This window comes from Onychostoma macrolepis, chromosome 04 (genome assembly GCF_012432095.1).
Source record: "Onychostoma macrolepis isolate SWU-2019 chromosome 04, ASM1243209v1, whole genome shotgun sequence".
Classification (NCBI taxonomy): Eukaryota; Metazoa; Chordata; class Actinopteri; order Cypriniformes; family Cyprinidae; genus Onychostoma; species Onychostoma macrolepis.
Window position 1 is genome coordinate 32,452,664 of NC_081158.1, and position 19,442 is coordinate 32,472,105.

At 40.4% G+C, this 19,442-nt stretch overlaps 1 protein-coding gene and 1 long non-coding RNA gene across 5 annotated transcripts in view; one reads left to right on the forward strand and one right to left on the reverse strand.

Moving 5' to 3' along the window:
• Positions 1-19,442, reverse strand: part of grm8a (glutamate receptor, metabotropic 8a) — a 207,299-nt gene that overhangs the window by 28,237 nt on the left and 159,620 nt on the right. The window lies entirely within an intron of this gene.
• On the forward strand, positions 8,096-10,916 carry LOC131539255 (uncharacterized). 2 transcript variants are annotated; one of them, XR_009270813.1, is made up of 5 exons: positions 8,096-8,224; positions 8,814-8,959; positions 10,218-10,305; positions 10,404-10,522; positions 10,645-10,916. It is a non-coding gene; the product is annotated as an uncharacterized LOC131539255 (long non-coding RNA). The 2 variants fall into 2 exon arrangements; XR_009270814.1 differs by having other exon boundaries at positions 10,221-10,305.

Genomic DNA, 19,442 nt, shown 5'->3' on the forward strand with positions numbered 1-19,442 from the left:
TACAAATGCCCTGGCTTCAGAAAAACATGCAAGGACATGTAGGTTTTAGATGAGACAGCAAATACCCTGTGACAAAGCAATTCAAGAACTTATTTATTTCTTATTCTCATTCTTGGAAACATGAATTACAATTTGAGCCTGATATCTGAGGTGAGAGAAAAATGAATCCCATCAATAAATCCATTTTCTTATCAGACTGATCACATATGAGCCTAAAACTACAATCTTTAAGAACCTCAAACCATTTGACTGGGTGACTTTACATTTTAAACCTGATAAACAACCTAGAATGCTGTAAATAGACACTGGAGCTGAGAACTGCAAAACAGACTTGATGTTTCATTATGAGAATGAAACCACACAAACCTGTGCTTTAGGATCTACATGGGAGGGAAAATAATGTGGTGATTTAATTGCTTAAGAAAAGCAGCAGGCTTAAACAGATAAATGGCTCAGGAACTCTGTCCCGGGGCCCTGAAACACAACGAACCAATTACATCACACAACTCAAATATATAACAGACTAAAAATGAACACTAGGCTAATCTAAAAGTCTATTGTCTTCATGCAAAGTTCAGCCACCCAAAAACAAACACGGTGTTTTAAACACAAGCCAAAATATACAAACCAGTTATAAAGTCTCATATATTAAAGAGGATGCAAATATTGACTTTTTGTGAACCGATTACGTTTTAAATCCAACCAACATTTCATCATTTCAGTAAACACTCATCATTCATCTTTAAAAATGTTAAAATAAGACGTTTCAGAATAAAAGAACATGTTTAAACATGTTTGGCGTGCATATAATGCGCAGTTTTCGCATGCATATGATACGAAATTTGTTGGCGTGCATATGATACGCAGCTTTCGTGTACATATGATACGCATCTACCCCACAATCCTAATCCTACCCATCGCCGTATACACGCCAAAGTCCATTTTTGCGTATCAATACCACGAGTTTTTGTTTTTATTTGGCGTACTATTTATAAGCACTTTCATGAAATTGGGTTGGGAAAAACACGATTCCAGGTATCATTCATCTGTATTGCAAATGCTGGGACTGTTTAATCTCTGAATCTGAAAACGTCTCGGTTACGTATGTAACCCTCGTTCCCTGAAGGAGGGAACGGAGACTCTGCGTGCAGTCCATGTAAACACGCAAGGCACGGACGGGACAGAGCAGAGCAATGGCTGGGTCTTCCTCCTCCCGGGACAGCGCTTGCAAGTTCACCACCTGATCCCTAAAGGGCGTGGTGGGAACTTTGGGTGGTTTGAATATGAAGCAACCCGAGCGGCGTGACAGTGGCTGTGGATGCCATATGCCCCAGGAGCCTCTGAAACTGTTTCAGTGGAACCACCCTCTTGCGCTGGAAAGACTCCAGGCAGTTCAGCAACGACTGAGCACACTCTACTGAGAGACGTGCTGTGAGGTTGACCGAGTCCAACTCCATGCCGAGAAAAGAGATCCTCTGCACAAGGGAGAGTTTGCTCTTTTCCCAGTTGACCCGAAGCTGAGGTGACTGAGCACTGTGACCCTGTGTTCGCACAACTGCGCTCGAGACTGGGCCAGTATGAGCCAGTCGTCGAGGTAGTTGAGAATGCGAATGCCTGCTTCCCTTAATGGAAGGGCTGCCTCCACGACATTGGTGAAGACACGAGGTGACAGGGATAGCCCGAAAGAGAAGAACCTTGTACTGATATGCTCACCCTTCGAATATGTAAAACCCTGACCTCATCTTGGCTGGAGGGACCGGCTGTATCGCGTCCTTCACCAGCAGGGCCGAGATCTCTGCACGCAAGACAGGAGCATCTTTGTCCAGCACAGAGGTGAACTGAATGCCCCTGAACTTGGGAGGGCGCCGGCGAAATGAATCGCATAGCCGAGTCTGATGGTTCTCGTGAGCCAGCGAGACAGTCTGGGGAGCTCTAGCCAGGCCTCAGCAACTGAACAAGCGGGACTAGGGGAACCACGGATGTAACCACAGTGAGGCAGCGAAGTGGAACACAGGGACCCGACCCGGAAGGCAGTGCATCCCAGAGTGGGGTCTGAGTGCGCGGTGCGCCACTTACTTGGCTCCACGGCTGGGCAGGGGGCGCGTGAGGAGGCATCGCGTCCTTTAACCGGACCCTGCTGCCCACTGGTGAAAGGAGAGGGGGACGGGAGTGTGGAGACTGTGTCTCGTGCACTGCCATCCTCACCCTCTTGAGACCCGGAGAGAAAGGAAACTGCTCTTTTTTTGAGGTTTTGGGTACCACTGGCTGGGGAGCCAGTGGCGGAACAGAGCAAAAAGAAAACAAAAGATTTTCCACCCGGCCCTCCTCCGGGGGAAGGAGTGGTGCGGTCACCATCTCCTGAAGAGCAGGATCCAAGGACTCCGGATCGCCCATCTAAGGGACGCCGTCTGCCCTGGCACTTCATGGGCTTGGCAGGGGGGGAGGCAGGCTGCACCGCTTTCCTGCGGCCAGCTCCACACTGCGGCCGTTGTGAAAGCTGCTGCTGAGGCCGAGCTGGAGCAGAGGTTGAGGCAACAGGAGGGTGCCCTCGGCGACGAGCAGATGGAGGGACTGCAGCCGGCGGTGGGATGGAGACAGCAGCGGACCGCCGGGGCAGGATATGACGGAATGACTCCGTCTGCTTCTGTGCAGCAGAGAACTGTTGGGCAAAGCCCTCCACCGCTTCGCCGAATAGGCCGGCCTGGGAGATTGGGGAGTCCAAGAAGCGATGCTTGTCAGTCTCCCTCATATCCGCCAAGGTCAGCCATAGGTGGCGCTCCTGGACCACTAATGTGGACAACGTCTGACCCAGGGCCCGCGCTATGACTTTCTTAACCTTCGTGCAGCTGCTCTAACACCTTGGCCTGGTGGACTTGCAGGAGGGCCATGGCGTGCAGGGCGGAAGCCGCCTGTCCAGCAGCACTATAAGCCTTGGCCGTGAGAGCGGACGAGTACTTACAGGCCCTGGACGGAATGCGTGGATTATTCCACATACCATTGGTGAGGACGGAGGAGGCGCTAGGCCTGTTTCGGGCTGAAAAAGGTGCCCTCCAAGACCTAGTCACCTCCTGATGCACATCCGGGAAGAATGGAACTCGATCCAATCGTCGTCCAGCCTCGAGTGTTCGGGAGAAGGAGGCAGCCTCCAGTGCAGCCCGACGCTCTCGGCGGCCCGGGAAAGCATAGCAGTCAGCTCTGGATCTGACTCGGGCAACGCCGCTCTTCCTGACTGAGGCAGCGCAGCCGAATCATCATCTCCAGAGCCTAGCTCGCCCTCCGATGCAGCAATCAACATCCTGTCATCCGCTGGTGCTCCGAACGAGATGCTGGGCCCCGCCCTGTCCGAGGATCCAGCGAGCTCGTCCGGAAACACCAGATGGTGCAATGTGCTGGAGGAATGAGAGGCCCGCGGAGACACACTTGACTCGACCATGAGCCGAAGTAGCCCCCCTAGAGATGGAGGAACTAGAACGGGGCATGGCGAGGGGGATACCCCCTCGTTTGGCGAGAAGGTATCTGGACCGCAACATCACGATGGTCATGTTCCCGCAATGAGAACATGACTCCTCCACGAGACACAGCAATCGTGACCGTCAGATGAAGCTAGGAAACGACCACATCCAGAAACACAGGAGCGGGAAGCCATCTTTAAAAAGACACACGTCGCTCGTGGAGCTCTTTTAGATATTGCTCTTTTAGAAAATAAAGTGTTGAAGCGCCCAGGAGAGTTTAATGAGCTGCAGTGTGCCGTCCAACTCAGAAGAAGCAGCAGCACTGGATTGGCAACCCCCGCTGACGCGCCGTAACGCTGACACACTCGCTGTTTGTAGACACTCTCTTCAGTGACTGCACAAGCAGGAAGGCTTGGCTCCGAAGCGAAAAGCTGATGTGCATTTGCACATGCTCTCCTTCTATACCCGTGCTGCGGGGCAGGGTGCGCGTGGCGAAACGCACGCCAACTGTCATTGGTTTGTTTTGTTAACACTTGAAGGTGATTGGGCTGAAAGGGAACTGAGAGGGACACAATAAACGGTGTTATCAGCTTTGCTTGTAAATATTAATTACACGCATGACTCAACTGATTGGTGAAAGGCCAAAAAACTAAAAACAACAGCATAGTTAATTTAATCCACTGCCAATTCTACTTTAAATTGTTGTTTTACACTGCTGGCTACAATTATTTCCTTTCCACTGCAGCAAAGTGAAATGAAACTCTTAAAACACAAAGATTCTCTCCCAAAAGCTGTTACTCCCCTGATACTTTGAGTTCATAGAAATATTGCAACCATCACTAATAAGATGTTTCTATTTTTATTTGCTTGGGATCTGCACATTTAACCTTTCATTTGGAGCTGAAATTCCAGCCATTGATTAGCCAAACATTTTTACTACAACTTCGCCATCGTCTTCCTCATCACCACCCTTCATTACAGCAAGTTATCCGCTCTTGTGGCTGATGAGGGGATCGTTTGTGTGGAGGTCAGACACAAGTGCACCCTTCACGGACCTCAGTTGCTGCATCCCGTTTCTATACACACACACAGAAAAACCCTTTGATTTGCCCACCATGAAGGAAAGTGAGAGCAGAGGAGGGCAAAGCCTCCGGAAGCAATATTTTCAGAGAATATAATGAGCCAGATTCGGCAACAGCTTGTGCAGCGAGCATCCAGACAGCTCTGTTCTTTTATTTAAGGAGACATCAAGTGAAGGAAAATACCACTTCTCTCTGCAAACCCAAGATGCTGAGTGTTTTGTGTTTGCTGTGTGTGTGAGAGCTGCCTGTAAAATACGACATCCATCGTCTTCAAATCTCTGCTCCAGGGTGCAAACATCATTTCCTGTACGGCAAAGGTAGTTAAAGCTCTCGGAGGATCGCCTCGAGCTTGTTGTCACTGCAGATCAGCATAATACAAGTAAATAAGGCAGTGTGCAATCAGTGATGGTAGATTATTCCGTTATTAATCTAGCAACAGCAAACTGATCCTTCCCTGCATAAGAAAACTCTCATACTGTCGTCATGATTGGTGAGGATAGTGGCACAGAAGATGGAGCGGCTTACTGAATTTATCTAGCGATATTGATCAAAGCTTGGCGTTCCAGGTGGAAGGGGGCAGTGGGAAATTGAGGATTACAGGAGAGCGGACAGACGTAACAATAGAGCACTCAGTGGGATTAACCTTTCTGCCAAGCCTTACCTGCTGCTTCTGTCAGCCAAAATCACTGTTACTGTTGCACATATTTAGGGTTAGTGATTTGAACAAACCCCAGAAATACTTCACATAAGTATACTAATGAAGACACTAATTCTTGAGCAACATATTTACTATGCACAGTATAATGCTGGTGGGCTGTTTTGAAGTGGACCAATAAATAAATATCTAGCAACCACCCAAAATGTCTAACCACCAATAACAAAATTATTAACCACCTAGAATACCTTGGAAATTACAGAGAACACCATAGAAACAGCTTAGAGTACTCTAGAAACTATTTAGAACATCCCAGTAACCACCCAAAATGCTCTAGTAACTACCCTATCAACCACTCAGAAAAACCTAGCAGTTACCCAGAATGCCATAGTAACAATCTAGAACATGTAAGTAACCACTCCATAGGACCTAGTAACTAACCAGGACACTCTAGTAACCACCAGAATACATAACAACCCAGAACATACTAGCAGCCACCCAGAATACCCTAACAACTAGGGGTGTGCAGTGAAGCCAGTATTTGTATTTGTATCTGTATTTGTATCTGTTACGATCACAAAATTATTCGTAGCCTATCTGTATTTGGATAAAACCGGAAGTAGGCGGAGCTTGAACCAGAAGATATACTTGATAAGACCGTTATTATGTTCATGGTATTACAGCTTATCTTTTTTCATAGTTATCACTGAACAAATATGCTGTGTTTAACTAAGATAATTATTTTTTATGATTATAACATTTATTTAAATATCTTCTAACAGTCGGAGCCGATACCCTTGTATTGTATAGGCAGTGCTTCGAGATGCAGTGCGGTTGTGCTTCGGGCAACGTGAGTTCGAGTCCCAGCTTGGGGACATTTCGTGATCTTATAAATAAATATTTAAATATCTTCTAATTAAAACAGTAAGGGTTCCTACGCAGTTTAGAAATATGGAAATTGAGTTAAGTAATTTCCAGGAAATGCATGGAAGGCAACTGCAACACTGCTATTTTTTGCGCACTTATTTCATTTACTTAACTTGTTACTGCGTTGTAATGTTAGAGGTTTATGTAAAACAACATGATTTCCTTTGGCTCACCACTTCCTGTGCAGTTTTAAAAGTATTTTACTTAAGTAATTTGCAGGTTTGGAAAAGTAGGCTATGGAAAAAAGGGAACAGAGTATGGAAAAATATTTGTTTCAACTATTTGCCTTATTCAGTGTTCTAAAATATACAATTTAAAAATTTCTAAAAATGCATTTATCATACAAGTAGAGAGATTTCATGACAAACATTTAGTGATCATTTGAACACGGCGCACATTTTCATTATATGCAGGACTCTTTAAACAAGTATTTTACTTTTATTTTTTTGAACTTCACTAAACAAATGTGCATGTGCCACGCAAACCAGCAAAAGATAAAGAAGCAAACAGTAGAAAAGGCCTAGTAGAACATGTATCTATATCTAAGTTCATTATTAGCCTACTCTTGACAGAAAGCTGGTTTGGTTTTTGAGAGATGCGCAACGCGGCTGTTTGATTGGTGATCGCACTACACAGTAAAATCAGCAGTGTAATATTTGCAGTGTTAAAAGTTATGAATTCCCAAATAGTTGAATTAACAATCTACAGTGTTAAACAGAACTCATGTTGTTCAGTGTTATTATATGATGTAATTTCACTTTTACACTGAAAGCGCTGAATTTATCTGACTCCGCCCTTCAAGGACTGCTGCCTCACAATTAAAGTGACGACGCCATTTTATCTTCAGCGACTGAGACGGTAAGTTGGATTGCTTTTCTCTTTATAAAATTACATGGGAGAAATACTTTTTGTTGATAATTTTACTCAAAATATGATTGGTGGTTAACACATTTAGAAATTACTAACTGCGAGTGTTTTTGTCAGGTTCGTGAGGTGCAGAGATGCAACGTTAGCCTGCGTTAAAGTTTCTAATGCGGGTTCGATTTCCTGAAATAAGGTGATTTTACGTGTAAAATAATTTTTGGAATGTGTTTACAATTTATGTTATATATATATATATATATATATATATATATATATATATATATATATATATATTAGTGATGGGCAACGATTAAATATTTTAATCGTGATTAATCGCATGATTTTCTGTGATTAATCGCAATTAATCGCAGCATCGCAAAATTCAATAATGAAATCAAAAGTAGTGTATTGCATAATTTTATTCTTTCAAAGTACTGCTGTATGAACAAAAGTTCGTACTGGCATTTGTTATCTTGTCTTTCTTTTGTTTATCTATAGTTCTCCACATGCTGCATCCAATGTAGTCTGCGAAGCCTTCCTCCAAAGTTTGTTTGGGTGGGTGATTTGCTGGCATCAACGGTGTGCATTGCATTTAAGTGATACTTCAGACTCAAAGTACTCGATGATAAGACAATTCAGTTTTGCAGTGGTTACAAATAGCTTTAGTTCTATCAACTCCACCGTGTGGAAGAGGTTTAAAATAAAATGTCCATTTAAGATTTCGGTACCTTTTTCCATTTTTCTGTCCGCACCAGATATTTTCTGTTTCGCTGTAGCTCTCTTAGGCACACAACAAATGCTTTCATTGGTTGAGACGCGTGATGACGCTCATCCCAAGCAGCCAGTAGCCTACTGATAAACATCCCACCCTCCTGTGACCCATGGTTTGTGTTTTATTCGGTTGTATTATTACAGTCTATCTATGTGTATTCAAACGCAGTGAGCAACGGACTTTCAAAATAAAAGTACGTTAACGCGCGATAAACTAATTGTCGGCGTTAATTAATTAATGCGTTAACGCGATAAAAACGCGTTAACTTGCCCAGCCCTAATATATATATATATATATATATATATATATATATATATATATATATACTTTCAGCTTCTTTCATTTTGGTTCGTTGACAGATCCTCTCTCCTTCATTCCCGCCGAGGCCTGGTTTTACTACGAGTCTGGCACTGAAGTCTGAAGTAGCCACAATTGGGCGGTTTTCTACTCAGATGAGAGAATTCATCAAATGGTAAATTTATATTTGTTTTTGAAAACACTGAGTGTGGCATTACGCTGTTTCCATGCCTTGAAACCAGTCTTTATCAATTCATATGGCATGCTATTTTGGGTAAATAAAGTCCAAAATATTTCCAGATATACAAAGTTAAGTTTTAATGGAGAAAGATATGTCTGAATCTATCTATATTTTCTTTTCACATTATAAATAATAAATTAATAGTAAACTAAATTCTAAATGTGTTAATTTATTCTAATGTAGTACACTGTTCATTTTAAGATGCCTTATTACTCATGTTACTCATTAAAATTATATAAATGTATTTAATAATCAGATTAAATAACTACTTAAATTGTTTCAGGAATGCCTCCATGTGAATTTTGCACAAGGTTTTGTATTAACTTTAGCAGTCATTTAATTGACCCTAGAATGAAGGATGTAAATAAAAATAAGTTTATGATTTGACACCCGTATTATAGACAGCTCTCAGCATACTCAAAATTAGGGGTAATCACAATTATTTGACCATATTTACAGTCCTAATGTAAATTAAATTACTGAAATGTTTTTTTTGTTTGTTTTTATTATTCTTTGTCAATAGAATTGGCCCAGACTTCTGCAGTGTCAAGTAAAGGAAGCTCCTCCCATAAGATTTCAGACTGGGAGTCTGATGACTGGGAGTCACTGAGTGTGAGTGATGGAAGCCCTTCAAGAAAGGAGCAGAATGCTGAAGATAAAGCCAGAATTGTGAGTCTGTGTCATTTATGTGTTATTCTGTGTACAGTAAAAATTTAAAACACACAAATGAATATGAAAAATTAAAATTGAACTGGGCAGCCACACAATATCTGCTTATGTTCACACCTGGAATTTACCAATTATTAATTTAAGATATCAAAACGCATAAAGCCCAAAAATTAAAACGTAATTTCTCTCTCTCTGTCAAACCTGCAAGACTTTCAATCATTTTCAAAACACAAATGAAGATATTTTTTTTTAAAAACTGATAAACCTGAGAGATTTCTGTCCTTCCATCGACAGTCTACACAACTACCACTTTGATGCTTCAAGAAGTTCATAAAGAGATCATAAAAGTAATCCAAGTGAATCGAGCGGTTTAGTCAAAATTTTCTTAAGAGACTTGATCGCTTTATACAATGAACAGACTGATTTTTTTTTTTTTCCCACATTTAAACATTGATCAGGGAACATAAACAGAAAATTTGGACTAAACCACATGACACCACTTTAGTTCTCTTTGTGAATTGCATAATTCTCTTTAAACGATGGAATTTTCATTTTTGAACTAACCCTGTAGTCTCGCGTAGCCAGACCTTCAGACTGACTGCTGAAGGTCTGGGAACTTTGGCTGCTTTGAATGGCCAAGGCCCGCCCAAGAGGCCATATGACTGATAGGTAAAGCAACCAATCATGTTTCGTTTTGTTCCACGTCATTTTTAGGGGCGTGGAGATGTCGCCACGATAACAGACCAGTGTGTAAAACTTTCAGACATATTTTAAAGATTCTATGCCGCGAACTTAAAATTTTTCACATACTTTTGAAACTCCAGCGTTTAGTTGATCCTGATAAGCGCTCGTCGTCACCATTGTAAACACGACGGCTTTCTTCTTTCGTGAGGGGGTTTGGCGCCACGGCATTTTTGTTTCCAGGCAGAACATTAAAGAACATGTCTCCCAGAAATCCTGTATAATTCAACCAATCCGGTGGTGACTTCGAAACTCCTGAATTGTTTCCAGATAGGTGTGTCATATGCATCAGACGTTTAGCCAACGGTCCGTGGGTGTGACGTCTGAGGCTGAGACTACTAACCCTGTAATAAAAGAATGTGGCCATATGCGTCTTGTGTTTGTTCCCTTGTGCATCACCCAAGATGCATGCTAATGCCAGGTGTGAACAGAGACACTGTGTGACTACACAATCAACTTAGCAGAATGGTTCCTGAAAGAGATATTGTCATTATTTTTATTTTATTTTTTTCCCAAGAAGCCACGTTCTTGGCTTTTCCCAAGACCTTCAAGGACACGATTGACCTCGGAATCAGCTTTAAAGGAGGATGAAACTGATGTTTATGGTTAGAGTATATTTCAGAATAAGATTATCTATATTCATGCTTTATCTTTATTTTGTGTTCATGCATTTTTTGCTGAAGTTGTCATATCTGTTATTTAGAATGGGACAGTGATATTGCATCAATTTGTCTCCTACTTCATTTGATTCCACCATCACCACAAGGCTGCAAGGGACCTGGAAAAATGTCCACCTATCAAGCTGAAAAACATCTTCAAAAAGTTACATTTCTGTCACTACCTATTGTCTGCCTCAAAATATTGCCAGATGTGTTGTGAATGAAAGAAAAATAAAATCAATTGGAGAGCTGACCTTATTTGTTATTTTTGTCTTTGGTCTGCAGGCACTAACAAGAAGAACACCTTGATTGCATAGAAGAGACCACACAACCATACCTGCTTGCTGATGGGACAAAGAGGGACATCATTCATGGATGCTACACAACTGTCGACAAGTATCTTGCTGCAATCTTGTTCAAATCTACCTGTCATATTTGTTAATGTCTAGGTAAATTCGATGATTTTATGTGTTTTATTAACTATTTTATGTTTCTGTGCAACACTTAATGAATGTGACTGACTAATTAACCTCTACACATCTGGTATATGCTTTAAAGTGGCCACTTTGCCCATTTGTTAAATAAACATTGGAATTTGTACATCTGTCTAAAGACTCTTGATTTTATGTCTAATCTTGTACATTAACACCATACAATAGCATTTTAATACTTTAAGTGTTATTAATAAAGGATTAAAACAACACCAGGGGTGTAAAATTTAGAGGTTTGTGTAAATATCACGCTGATCCCCTGGCTCACCTGTGAATCTAGCAAACACATGATGCAGCCTCAGCCAAATATTCGGCCAGAATTATTCGTTATCCGTTATTCGTTTTAAAAGCCATTATTCTGAATAAGGTATTCGGCTTCGGGCCCACCCCTACTAACAACTACCTAGAACACATAGCAACCACTCAGGATGCCTTAGTTATAACCTAGAACATGTTAGTAATCACCATGAATACATAACAACCAACCAGAAAACCATTGCAAAGACCTAGAGCACCTTAGCAACCATTCAAAACACTATTAAAACACTCTAGAATACCCTAGGAACCACCAAGAATGCCCAGGTAACCACTCAGAACACTCTAGCAACCACCAAATATACCATTGCAATAAACTTCAGCAACCCTGAACATTCAAGAAATGTTCTAGGACAGCCTAGCAACTCCTTAGATTGCCCTTGCAACCACTGTAGTAACAATCAGCTTGCAGGAACACCCTAGCAACCACGCAGAGCACCATAGAAATGGACAAGAATGCCCTAGGAACCACCCAAAATACCCTGGCAACTTCCTAGAATAGCCTAGCAACCTAGCAAAGTGAGTTCTTCAGACACTCACATTTTCTTCAGATAATGTAAAATATATATTTATATATGGTTCATATTAAAAGTTTTCCATCATCCTGGAACTACAAAGCAAGTCAAACACACTGCTTCACTCTTACTTCAGCCTGTCTCAGAGAATTTCTTTCTGTGAACATGATATAATACACCTCCTAAGGCCATTCCTTTATTATTTCAGCACAGAATCATTTGTGAAGAGGATAGAGCTCTGTTACGGAGTTAAACGCCTGCCGCTGCACTCCATTTTAAGATTCACCGTCACGCCTCCTCGACTTACAAGGGGATTTGTTTTACACAACACAATTATCATCACTTTTTCCCCAGCTCGTCTGAATGCACACTTCCACAATCTCTCCTCCCGCTCCATCCATCTCACAACACTAATCTAAAAATAAGCGTATGTAGGGAGCCACTGGAGCGGGTGTAATTGTGGCTGAGCTGCCGATTACCCCTCGGCGGCAGGCAGTGATGCTCCAAGTTGGACGTCTGCCTTTGTATCAACTTCCATTTACTGATTCTGTGGCCTCTTTGCTCTTCAAAAGCTTCTGTGTGTGCATACAAACTCTGTGAACTATGGGTATGTTTGAAATGGCATACTAGCATGCATATTAGCGATGATTTAGCACATACAGAATATTCAACTGAACTAGAGCACCCTAGCAACTACCCAGAACACCATAGAAACAGCCTAGAATACCCTAGTAGGAACCACCCAGAACACCCCAGTAACCACCCAAACCACTCTAGTAACCTGCAAAAATACCCTCGCAATGACCTAACTACCCTGAACAACCAAGAAATTATCTAGCAACTACTCAGAATGCCTTAGCAACCACCTAGAACACTCTAGCAACCATCAAAACACCCTGGAAACAACTTAGAACACCCTAACTACCCTGAACTTCCAAAAAATTACTTAGCAACTATACAGAATGCCTTAACAACCACCCAGAACACTCAAGCAACCACCGAAATATCCTGGAAGCAACCTAGAACACCCTAACTACACTGAGCATCCAAGAAATGAATTAGCAACAATGTAGAATGCCCTAGCAACCATCAAAATGTCCTAGCTACTATGCAGATTGCCTAAGCAACCACCCAGAACCACTTAAGCAACCACCAAAAATACCCTGGAAATAATAATAATAATAATTATTAATATTATAAATGTAAAATAATGGGAGAAACGTTTATGGCCTATAAGAAATATTTATTAGTATGTGTATTTCCAATTCCAGTAGCAGGTGTGAATAAAAAGGAATTTTGGACACTCGTACAGTTTTGTGAAATCATGTAAAACAATGAAACATCCTACTCACTGAAGCCTTCTGTGCACCATTTCACCTACTATTTTAAATATTAGTATGCTTTAGGCAGTGCACATTCCAAACATTAATTTTAGTGCACTGATACATTCCATTCATTCCATCTCACACAAACACACATGTGCATATTACTTCACACTTCTAAAAGGCTTCTTCTGGACCTCTACGCACACTCATCAATTTTTTCCCATTCGCCCCATCATAATCGGCCAGCACTGTGTTCATTATCACACACTGGCTAGTGGTTAATGCAGTGTGTGGTCTGCGAAGGGACAGAGGAAGTGCAGTGACGGGCAGTAATGAGAGAGCTCCAGTTCGGGTGACTTAACTCATCAACCGGCACTCAGATGTAATTGTTCCACAGTATCAGCAGACTCAGACACTTTAATGAGGAACCTTTCACTTTCCCTGTGATATCGGCCATGGCCAAACGCCAAGACATCCAAGATATCCGTCAACCATTAGCGCTCAATAGCACAAGACTCTGTGTGAGTGTGTTCCTTTATAGGTGCAAAAAAATAAATCTCACAAAAACTTCTCCAGGTCACATTCCACCACAAATTCATAATTGCTCATTTAACCCCTTAAAACTGAATTCTCATTATCATAATGCATGCAGATGTTCTATCATGGCCATGGTCACACACAAAATATATATACTGTATATACAATGTAAACAGTCATTTTATTATTACCATCAATATTATTATTATTTTATTTTAATTTATTATTATTTATATTATTATTGTTATTATTTTATTTTTCATTGATCTTATTTTTAATTGTCAGCTATGTAATACAGTATACAAAATATTTGTAATTCATTTTTAAATTTTTACATTACGGTAATGAGAATTTGGAGGGGATAATGTGTTTTACGACAATAATGCCACAATACAAAACATCACAATCATATTAATATTGAGATTCTATGACATCTGACTATTTTCATCATTCTAATGGTGCTTCCTAGGACATTACTATTTTTTATTATTGCATATTTAATGATTCGAACAACCCCTAACCCTAAATATTAACCCAGAGTATTACCTGGGTCAGTCAGCAACCACCCAAAACACCTTTGCAACCACATGGCAACATCCTAGCAATCACCAGCAACACTTTAAAATCATGCCAGGAAGTTTTGTCTGTCCAAACACCATTGCTCATTGCTCACAAATGACAAAAATGTAAATATCTAGTCTTTTTTGTAGTCTAAACTCAGCCTGAGAACAGCTGGCACATTTCTGGGGCACGTGCTCAAAAGGCACTTAACGTGGTTAGTTTACTGTTTCTCACAGTAGGGATCATTTTGTCTGGATCCTGCAAAGAAAACATAAAATAGAACAGGCTACACACTGGTGAATGAAGCGGTGCATACGAAGACTTCAGTCTGGGAGGCATGGCTTTGAGAACGTGCCATTAACAACAGACCATAAAAGTGTCATCATAACAAATGGCAGGTGTCCAGCATTGAGAGGCAATGCAATCTCTAAATAGGCCTAATGCTGATCTACTGCAATGTAAATCAGCATTCATTCACACATTCAGCACAATTTGCCACTTGGATCGGACCGTAAATGTTTTTCTGTTTCTGATTTCTTGAAATGCAGCCCATGTAGAGCAGATTGTTGCACTCTAACTGCACCAAAACCATTGAGCTGAATCACTAACTGATATTGAACCACATTGATGGACCACACTAATCCAAATAGAGCCAGATGTGAGCATGTTGCAAAGTTTAATAAGCATAAAAATGCATACATTAACCCTGTGGTGCTCCTCTGTCATTTTTTATCAAAAAATTGTACGTTTTGTTTTTTTTTAAGAATGTTTTACTTCATCTGAATGGTACAAAACTAGGTAAAGGTTTAGGTGTTGTATGTGAACATACACCCACCCACCCCCCACACACACACAAAGATTTGCCCGCATTTGGAACACAACTTGTTTAGAGTCATTGCTTTGATTTTCTCACCATTTTAGAGTAAAACAAGTTTTGGGAAATATAAACTTGATATAAAACTTAAAAGTAGTATTTTTGTGAACTTTTCATAATAATAAACTAAGTGAAAAAACAAAACTGCATCACAGGAATAAAGTATATTTTAAGATATTTTCAAATAGAAAGCAGTCATTTTAAATCATAAATATTTCACAATATTACTGTTTTTACATCATTGTTTAAAGATCCCATGGCATGAAAATTTCACTTTATGAGGTTTTTTAACATTAATATGAGTTCCCCTAGCCTGCCTATGGTCCCCCAGTGGCTAGACATGGCAATAGGTGTAAACCGAGCCCTGGGTATCCTGCTTCGCCTTTGAGAAAATGAAAGCTCAGATGGCCCAATCTGGAATCTTCCCTTTATGTCGTCATACGGGGAAAGGTTACCTCCCCTTTCTCTGCTTTGCCCGCCCATGAGAAAATGAGCTACTACCGTGCGAGGTGAGCGCAATATTTTTTTTTCCCTCGAGAGACATCATGGCTTGCAAACGAGCGAAGCATGATAGTTGCTCAGTGTTTGGATGTACAAATTAACACCGAAGTATTTTTTTAGTTCCTTCATCCAAGCCTATGAAGTGTAACATGTGTAACATGACTTCAATATACGTGAACATGGGCAACTTTGTCATTAAAAAAATTATCCAGAGTACAGTCTTCTCTAAACTACAAAGATTACTGATATAGATGCTAATACAGCTTTAGAACCATAGCAAATCAGAGCAACATGAAAAGCCAACAACTTAGGCTAGCATTAGCTACATGATAATAACTGTAACAGCATACATAAACAAACCAACTAAAGTACCGTATCCAGACACAATATTTTAAACTAACCATTCGGAGACGTCCTGTTGTAGCCGCTGAGTTGCAACTTCTTCATCCGGTGCTTCTCCATCCGGATCAGATTCTGGGTCAAACTGAAAAGCTTGAACGACTGTGTGTCTACGAGGCATTGTGATACATCCACTGTCAACATTAGCGCATGGTAGCGCAAGCTGGTTAAGACCACACACCCACCCTCCACCTTGCCCCGCCTCTCTCCTCCTCATTAGCATTTAAAGCTACAGACACAGAAATGGCACCTCCTAAGGAAAGCTCATTGTGGGACTGGCTCGTAGTGGCTGAAATTCTACACCAAAGCTGAATTTCGGGAAAGAGACTTCAGATGCAGTACGAGGGACCACTTAGGCCTATATAAAAGCATCCAAAAAGCAGCATGTCATGGGACCTTTAACAAATAAATGCAGCCTTCACTGCAAAAAAATGTTTCTCTTACTTAGATTTTTTTGTTGTCTTGTTTCCAGCCAAAATATCTAAAAATTCTTAAATCAAGAGTAAAAATGGTCTTTTATTCAGAAAAAAAAAAAACATGTCAAAATTAAGTGGGTTTTTGCTTGAAACATACACAGTTTATTTCAAAAAGAAAACAAGATTATTTTGCTTACCCCATTGGCAGATTATTTTGCTTGTTTCAATCAAATCAACTAAATTTTGACGTTTTTTTTCTGAAAACAAGACAATAATTTTTACATTTTCCTTCTTCATTTAAGAATTTTTAGATATTTTGGCTGGAAACAAGACAACAACAAAAAAACTAAGTAAGAAAAGCATTTTTTGCAGTAAGCAAAAGAGATTTTAAGGTCTTTAAAATCTGCAAATTTGAATCAGTTTGCATTCACTCTTAGCTCTCGCTCTCCCATTGTTTTTGTCCATATCTGCTTCACTACAGCAGCATCATGATGTTATTTGAGTCAGGACTGTGAGGAACTCTTAGCTGCGGAATTTCTGATTCTCTCCAGGAGGGTGTCAATAACAGCAAAGTGTCTGCAGCGGACCGTGGGATCACGCAGGCGGCCCATCTCATGCTGCTGAGAAAGGTTACTACAGCTCAAAAAAAGAGGCACGGGATCGTTAAATAGCCCCTTTTGGCAGCTGTAGCCTTTTCCCAGAATGCTCGAGGGCAGAGTCAGAGCGATTTAGACTTTTATTTCCTTTTTCTATTTCTAGTGGTAAATTGTATTGCTGAGAAGTTGCTCAGAAGACAAAATAAGAGTTCTCAGTCACGTTTCATATAACGCTCAACTTCATAACATATGTAAGAGATATATCTCTTTTGAAACTCTAGAGAAAACATTTCTTGGGTCTTCATGTGAGGAGAAAATCAAAAGTCTCCATTTATCCACTATTGATCTCACTGATCAAAGAAAAATCTCATTAAAGAAACCTGGTGAAACTTATTTGAACCAGTTCTTTGAAATTAACTCAAAGAACTAGTTCGCAGAGAACAATCTTTCCCATTTGACTGAGGCAATGGATTACAGGTAATTACGTAGTAAATAATGTTCAGTTTCTTGCACAGACAAATTGTTTCACTTCATAAGATGTCAATGTATCGCCAGGAGCCACGGATATTTATTTTGTACTTTTTTTGACTCTCAAAGTGACGGTAGCGTTGATGTGCATTTTATGAATCGCCAAGGGCTGTGGTTTCAGCTAACAATCTTCTTTACTCTTCTAAAAGTCAGCTACATCTATGGCCCGAAGGATAGATCTGATGAAAAATGTTGCCTATTTTGAAACAATTGTAACTCAGAAATGTCTAGTAAATTTCATAAATAATTACAAAGAAATTGCAAGTAACACATTCAGTTATACATGAAATTAAGTAACTGAAAGAATGTTTTGTTTCAATCATTGTTTTATTTACAATTTAGAAAAATACTTTATTTCAGTTAACATTTATAATTTGTAACAAAAATGTTTTTATGGTTTAACTATATGTAAAGAAAAATATAGAATATTAAATTCTAAGTTTATATCTTTCAGTTCAGAGTATTTTAGATAGATAAAAAGTCACAACTACCTTTTTTTTTTTTTAATTCATATTGGAAATGGGCTTTCATTGTCTTCTATTTGAATACATTTTCAAACATAATTCATTCCTGTGATGTAGGGCTGAATTTTTAGCATCATTACGCCAGTCTTCAGTGTTACATGACTCTTTAGAAATCATTAAAAAATGCTGATTTGCTGCTCACGAAACTGGAAGACAAATTAAAACAGTTTTCCTCCAGAAATGATGTTTTATTAACAAGGTTCGAGAGGAGCACGGTCAGATAATCAGTCTGGCCCAGGTGGAGCTCGTCACCTAATCACCTTAACAAGCACATCAGGTGTATATATACAGCCAACTCACCTCTGTTCTATGACAGTTTTCCAGCATCCCGCCTCCACCCCAACTCCGCACTGTAATCTAATTTCATCCCATTCTTGGGATTGGGGGGGGGATTCTCTGGGTTCGGGCTCTATCCCGAGCTCGGAGCCCTCCCTCCGGACAGCACGCCAAATATGCTTACTAATTGCTCAATCATATTATATGTTAGTGCGAACTCGTGAACATCACAATCATTTAAATCTAAAATGATTACTTCATTGAAATGTGTAATCAATACACATCATACTTACACAGCAGAATATTTCTCTAATGACATTTCTGGTCACATTCCCGAATGCACATGCTGTCAGTGAATTTTCCGTATCTGTCTTTTACTTCAAACACAGTCGATGAGGAACGCAAGGTGGTGGAACAAATAACCCATGCAGGTTGCATTGCCCGCAAGAAAGTGAATTAATGAGGTTTTAATGGTCCCACGCAGCCCCGCCACCTTAATCGCTCAACTGCAGTTATGCAAATGACACAACTTGAAGGCAAACATAAGCAGATGATAACAAAACGCCGGAGTTGGGGGATAGAAAAATGAAAGAGTAGCGAAGACGCACAGAGCAAAACTAATATTTAAATGAATCGTTTGATATGGTTTCAAAGAGAATGTTTAACTTCTTTTGTTTCAACACGATTCAAGGCACACAAGGGAAACAAAAACAGTCAATCACACGCAGCTCTTGCCTCACGAGTTATAATGCTCTCTTATTAAGACGCACGTGGAACATTAAGAAGAAATATGAGCACCCCTGCATGCGCTTAACTCACATTTTCCGGTCTCTGCTTTGATGCATGCATGATGATGTTAGGGGTCACTGAGGGGTGTCGTAAGACTGCGGTGCAACTTGGCAGAGACTTGGAAAACACGACGAGAGGGAAGAACGACGATCTGTGATTGCGAGAATAAATGAGTGAAGCTGGAAGTAAGAAATATGAAAAATGAGTGAAAACACTTGAATATGTGCATAGACAAGTGCTTGGCGCCTAACATGAGACGCTGCATCGGTAATAGACATGCCCACAGCGCCGCATAGTAAAATATGGCATAACACTTTATAATAACTTCCATTAATGTGGCTTTAATGCACATTATACTGTATAAGGCTTCGAGGAACAGTTGAAAAATGAGAGTTCTTTCATCATTTATTCACATTCTTTCATGGAACACAAAATT